Raw genomic sequence first — 7561 nt, forward strand, 5'->3', positions numbered from 1 at the left:
CTATTCTCCCACTGCTTCCTAAGATTTAGACTGATGCGCTCCAATACCAAGTGGGACAGTATGATTTCCTGCAACAGTTTCAAAGCCTCCACTGCATTTAAGTTGCTGCAGAGTTGACTGATTAGTAACCGCAGCTCCTTAGAAGAATCGTGCCTCGCATTTGGCAGTCATTAATTCCTTGATATGTAGATCTGAGATGAGCCGCAGATTATGGTAACGACCACGGATCAAGTCCCACGCAACCTTAAAGTTGTCTTGAGATACAGGCAAATTTTCTATGAGATGGTCTGGCTCTCCATAGAGGCATGATAATAAGTAATATCTCTGAATGTCTGCGAGCGCATCATTACTAATAATCAATGCTACAAATGTGTCGTAGAAATGCATGAAATACTGCAGTGCACCACTGAATTTAGGTAGGGAAATTGTTGGAAGCTTCACTATGGTATCATTGATTACACTTTCATATATGACAGATAGGGGCGGAGAGGGGGGTTCGGTGCACAATAGGGTTTCCATTTTCGCTTTGAGCTCTAGGCACAAATCATCGAAAACTGACCTGTCGGTTTCGTGCGATCCATCCTCAGGTGCGTCGATTTCCGGCTGTAATTGTACATCACTGTACTCATCCACTAGGCTGGACAGTAGCCGTCTCCTAACCTTGATTTCGTTCAGATTGCCACAGACTTCCCACGCAATTACAAAGGAGCTTAAGCGAGTCACGCGTGATTTGACGACTGCTCGTTTCTTGATCAAGGCACGTTTCTGATTGTTGTCCATGTTAGCCCAGGAAGGACGAAGGAAGCTTTGTGATTTTGAACCAGATTGTACATACCAGGTCAGGGCTGTTGGCAGTGCGTGATTGCGGCCCTTTGTTTCGTTGGATAACGAGCACAATGCACATTGCCACGCTTGCAAAATCGTTTAGATTAGTTGCAGTTTTACTGATATCCGGCCCGGAGGACCAAAAAATGTTGTGCGCTGCGCAACATCTCTCTGGTAGATCCTAAACGTCACGGACTGTATTTAAACACCTCTTAATTTAACTTAATGTACAGCAACCACTTTCCATTTGCTTGCTTCCTTTGTGACGTCAAGACGGTCAAGACCGGTCAAGACACACCCACTCCCACCGGTACCAACGATCCCACGATCACTTCGCTCACTTCCTCCAACCATCCTGCTGCTTCCTGGCGAGCACAGGCACCACCACGCCACAACCCGAGAGGTGGCGCCCTCAAGCGGCCACGGCTCCAATTACATAGGATGGCTGCACTCAACAATCTCTAAGCCTAAGACAAAAAAAGTTCAATATGACTGAAATGACAATGATTAGGCAGCAGATGTAAACAGTACTAAGATTTAGGAAAACCTTATCTAAAAATTACATCTCTAAGTGAACAGCACGAATCCTATATCGTATATCTCCTACAGATTACTTGCCTGATATTGCCTTTAGTGAAATCGTCAACATCATGTTCCTTTGAGGGCACACTCTTACCGGTGAACTGTAGGTCTGAAATTTCTTCCATGTGGCTCAAAATGAAAATTCGCTAATTTTTTAAAGCCGCACATACATATGCTACTGCAGTATTGGGTATAACTGGCCGATATTTTGTATTTTCAAACCCAGTTTTTGGAAGAAAGACTGAACATCTCCACACAACAGCCTACCAACATTTCCATATTTAAACACGATACAATTTTTTTAGGTTCGCCGTTCTGGTACAGTGCAGGATAACTAATAGAACTAAACTTTCATTTGTAACACTACAAATATTTTAGAGTGCCCTATTAAGAGGTCGTATAGAATATAAATTTACTATTTTCGAGAGCCGTAAGAGGAGACAGCGGGAAGCTCGTCCGTTGTCAAAATAATTCGAAAGAACAGAACGCTAAAATTTACGGAAACTTAACAGGCATAGCACATCCATCTTATTTTATTACATATGAGTTCCTTTTATTTTTTTTTGTCTTCGTTGTAAGGCAGCGAAATATTATTTCAACATATAATTCCGATAAAGAAATACAGGATGCTGACAATGGACAGCCAAGCCAATGAAACATGGTCCCTAGAGACTTCATACGGGATACTTCGTCGAACGCATAGAATTTCTCATTCGATAGGATGCCTACATGGGTTATAACATTCATAATGTAATAGGTTAAATACGTGTACATTACATTAATCCAGCATTTGTCCATTAAGCGTGAGTATGAAATAAATCAGGAGAGGGTAATAAGTTGCAGCTCTGGCAAAACTTTTACCAGACGGCATGGGGCATCATAAACTGCATAGTATCTGCTGCCATAACCCAATATCCCACACAATTTTGTCTCAATAAATTACGATAATGTGGCACGAATGCGAAAGCCGGAATAGTCTTGCGAGTAGATGCACCATTGCTAGGCAGCGGCAAGGTAAACACGTTTCGGCAGCAACATACTGACGCAACAGTATGGGACGCGATGTTTACTATGCGGCCATTCCTGGCAACGACGCGATAGACACTCATACGTAGCAACGAATCACCACGCAACAGTTGGAGGATGAGATGTTTTCTGTGTGGTCTGCTCTGAGGCTCTGTATTGAAGACCAGTAACAGTTCAGTCACGAGTTGCACATAAGTAGTTGCAGTTGGAGGTTGGCCGTGAGGGATCTCCACTGTTTGCAGAAGATTGGTGAAATAATATTTCCTGCTCCAAGAGAAACCATGGTGAGTGCTTTGCTCTTGTTTGCATGAGAAAGAGTATGTCTTGATCCCTCAGTTCACAAGTCCAGAGAAACCAAATATTTGTGACAAGATTGTGTTAATTTTCTTAATCCATGTGGCCACATTATTATGGATGGTTGTAGGTACTGTAACAGTATAGCAAACTATACTGTATAATAAAATGATAAATTCAAGAAAGATGAGACGAGAAAGTCATNGCGCCACAAACCTAAGTGTGTAGTGCACTCTGTCAGGATCACAGTGTTACTATTCCAATTTAATAAACAGTTTTACATTTTAAAAACAGATGTCACCTCTAACCACATCTTGCATCCCATTCATAATAGGAAAGATACGTCAATTCGGTACGCAGTCAAAACGGAAATCTCGGCAGAAATAATTAAAAGAGAAGAATAACTTTTTGTGGATTTACTTCTGTATTGGAAATAATTTATTGATTTTTATAAGTAAGAAATTGAAATGTCTAGAAGCTTTTATACTAAAAGAAAGCATGGTTCTTCCTCTTCGATTTCGTAAAAAGAGGTTGGGAATATGTTTCATAGTTTTCTTCTGAGGATAATATTAAAATAGCGCGGCACGGGTGGTGCAATGCACAGAGGCCGTCCGGCTGTGAATTTAAATTTGACGGTGCAGTGCACAGAGGCCGGCACTGAAGAGTTTCCATGTGGCCACATTATTATGGATGGTTGTAGGTACTGTAACAGTATAGCAAACTATACTGTATAATAAAATGATAAATTCAAGAAAGATGAGACGAGAAAGTCATGTAGCATGGATGTAAGAATGAGAAATGCATAGAAAGATCCAGACAGTAAACCTGAAGGAATGAGACCACTTGGGGTGACCTATATGTAAAGGGTAGAACAGTGTTAATGGTTTTCATGCTGCAAGTTCATTAGACTGGCATGATTCACCCATATTAAAACACAACAACAATGAGTAGATTCATAACTTGTACTGTTTGCCAAGTATAATTGGACTGATCAAGTCGAGGATGAGATTGGGTAGGGTATGTAGCATGAACAGGGTGAAAAGGAATGCATATAAGATATGACAGAAAAGTCAGAAGAGAAAAGACCACTAGGAAGACCAAGTTGTAGGTGGGTAAGGTAAAGTTGTTCCTGTGCTTAACAAATTAAGCACTATGCCAGGAAGACACATGGGGGAGCCAATGTATAGAGCCACATTTTCTTCACCTCGGCACTAGTTTGAGGTGAGTGGTCAACTTCACGCCCTGGCCGCTTTACTCTGAGGAAAGAGCCCCCGGTACTCTTGTATAGGAGGCTGGGTGGTCCCCAAAGCCGGTCTGGATGACATTGAGAAGAAGAATTCTTGACCCTGCTGGGACTTGACCCCTCAGTCGTCCAGCCAGTAGCTAGTCACTATACCGTTATAGGTGGGTGAATAATATTGAAATGGATCTTAGATAGATAGAATGGAGTGGTATAAACTGGATCAATCTGGTTCAGGATAGGGACTAGTGGAGGGCTCTTGTGAACCCAGTAATGATAATTCAAGTTCCATAAAATACTGGGAATACCTTTAGTAGCTGAACAACTGGCGGCTTCTCAAGAAGGGCTCAACCCCATGAAGTTAATACCTATGTTAAAATTCCAGAGCTGAGGAAAATGGTTCAATGTTAATCACTTAGTAGATCATTTCTCTCAACAGATGAAATTAGCAGGCTGTCACACTGTGTACTGCAAAGAAATCTTTTCATTCACCATTAAGAACACTAGATCCAGCAAACAAGAAACATCTATAAGAGAGCTAAATCCTGTACCCATGATTGACCAGTGCATTAGAGTACTTATTCCTGTAAGGACAAAAGATTTGATCGATTCACTCACTTACTCATGGAGCTGAGGCCTTCTTGAGAACCCGCAAATTGTGCAGCTACTCAAGAATTTCCCAGAATTTTATGAAACCTGAAGGTTCCTTACCGTGTTCACAAGAGCCCTCCACTGGTCCACATCCTGAGCCAGATCAATCCAATCCATACCATCCCTCTAAGATCCATTTTAAGATTGCCCACCCACCTATGCCTTGGTCTTCCCAGTTGTCTCCTTCCTTCTGGCTTTCCCACCAATATCCAATATGCATTCCTCTTCTCCTTTATTCGTGCTACATGCCCTGCCCACCTCATCCTCCTTGACTTGATCGTTCTAATTGTACTTGGAGAAGAGGACAAGTTATGAAGCTCCTCATTATGCAGTTTTCCCCAACCTCCTGTCACTTCATCTCTCTTCGGTCCAAATATTCTCCTCAACACCCTGTTCTCAAACATCTTCAGTCTGTGATCCTCCCTTAATGTCAGAGTCCAAGTTTCACACCCATCCAGAACCACAGTCAAAATTATAGTTTTGTATATTCTAATTTTTGTGTTTTTGGACAGCAGACAAGAAAACAAAAGGTTCTGGACAGAATGGTAGCAAGCATTACCGAAGTTTAGTCTCCTCTTAATCTCCTCCTGAATCAGGTTTTGATCTGTTATCATCATTCCCAAATATCTGAACTGTGCCACATTTTAAAAAAATGTGTTACCTATCTTTATGTCATGATTTTGTCCTGCATTTTGGTGATGAGACAGCAACATATACTTTGTTTTCTCTGTTTACTTCTAGATTTGATTGATTATCAACTTAAAATGATAAACATAGTCTAACTAATTTGAATTTTAAAATTGTGTGAACTTCAATTTTAATTAATTGTTAATGGTGCGTCCCTCAATAACAAGATGATACAGCAATAAAACTTAATGTAATATGCCTGAGGATGGTTGTTTGAGGCCAAAACATGTTGCATTACTAACAAAAATGAGTGAATGAAATAGAATGGTGTAGCGATAACCATGAACTCATTGAAACATTTACTGAAGTTGTATTAATAAATAAATGAAAGGTGGAAACACATTTTAAAGAATTTGGATGGGAGTGTATGGACTGGAGTTCCTTCTCTTAGGGTACAGGCCCATGAAAGGCTCCTGTGAACACTATAATGACCTTTTAGTTGCATAAAAGGCAGACATACTCTAGACTAGCTGAGTGGCCATTAACTTCTAAAGAAGGTCTCTACAGCATGTATTTAATAGTTCATAGTCATCTTAACGTTTCAGAAAAGAAATCTATACAAAACAGGCACTCTCAGTTGTATGCCATAAAAAAGGAAAGCATACCCAATTTTTAGCCTGCTTTCCTTATTTTGAAAAATACAGGAAGTTGGGAGAAGAACCATCTGCCTACTTTATCTCATTACATATCGAGTATTTGATACGACCCAAACCACATAAAATGCCACATTCAACTTCTGAATTCAATCTTACATGATGCCTGAAAACTGGAATAGTGGAGTCAGAAGGCAGCTGTTACAGTACCACATAAATATGTGTGACATGGGACATGACACCTGAAAGCTGTAATATATCCTTCAGAGAATTGCCGCTGAGATGGCAATTGCTAGACAATGGCTCCATAATTAGGTCTTCCAGCTCTCAGGTTTCTGCATGCCTCAACTGACTGCTAACTGCATTGACTGATTGATTGTTAAGTTGCTGCTGGCTCTCACCAACACAGTAATTCTTGGTTCCAAGTTCCATGGGACTCATGAACATATTTTACTGTCTGATGGCTCTGGAAGCCTTCAGACTACTTCCACCCCTAAAGTTTGATAGGAGTATATACCCACCCACTGATCTACGCAGTCATGAGCAGAGAGTTGTCCTCTGTATATAATTTCAGGTTGAACCTCAGAGAAAACACCGTTTCCAGCAGTGCCACTGTTGTTTATCTTACTTTCTTTGTATGTCTCCTGTTGTTGCTAGGCAGCAGTGCATTTGCCAGGCAATGGCTCGGTAAACATATTCCCTTGACAACAAATACACATGCCACAACAGAAGAATTGTTCTTCTGTGCAGTCTATGTCATATGAAAGAAAAGTAAGTGATTAGTTCGTCCCAGAACTTCTTGTTTGAAGCAGGGAAAATATGCTAAATATAAGATTTATGAGATCACCTAGCTGTCTGTGTATGTCCTCCCTTTACCACTTCAAGGTGCTAGACAGCGGCTCAGTAAACATACTCTTGAAGCAACAAATATGCTGAACAATACAAGGACTGTGAAGAAAGCAGTCTTCTGGGATGTGGCACCGTGTAGATGTGGTGTTAACCAATGTTTCGGACAAAAGTATCGTCTCCATCTTTAGGGTAGAAGGAAAAATAAGATAACCCGCAAGCGAAGAGACAGTGAGAACGGGTGCAAGCAGACTAATGTTGGAAATAAACTCAGCTATATGAGAGCAGGCCGGTCACGGTAGCCGAGCAGTCTAAGGCATGTAATGTCTTTGCTCACTTGGAAACTGGGATCATGGGTTCGAATCCCACTCAGGGTATGGATGTTTAGTTTGTGTGTGTGCGTTTTTCTGTGTTTGTATACAGGTAGAGGCCTTGCAACGAGCTGATCACCCACCCAAGGTGTCCTATCAAATGTGTAAGATCTAGAAAAACCAAAGTGAACGGAGAAGTTCATGGAGGTAGGCCTAGGCCCAGTGGGGCTGTAATGCCAAGGAAAGAAAAAAAATATGAGAGCAGGGAAGGAAGGGGGGGACAAGTCTACATGGGAAATCAGTGGAGAGGAAGAGGGGAAGGGTCTGGGACAGGAGCAGGGTTAGGTATAGGATGTTGTGTCAGGGGAGAAAGGCAAGGTTATCATCATCATCATCAGTAATCTGTCAGACAACAGGTCCACAGGTTAATGGGAGGGCATTAACACTTAAGCTGGGGGGGTTGCTATGTGAGTCGGTCATGGACTGTGTAGCCTTGTGGATCTGGC

The sequence above is a fragment of the Cryptotermes secundus genome, unplaced genomic scaffold (genome assembly GCF_002891405.2).
Source record: "Cryptotermes secundus unplaced genomic scaffold, Csec_1.0 scaffold130, whole genome shotgun sequence".
Lineage (NCBI taxonomy): Eukaryota > Metazoa > Arthropoda > Insecta > Blattodea > Kalotermitidae > Cryptotermes > Cryptotermes secundus.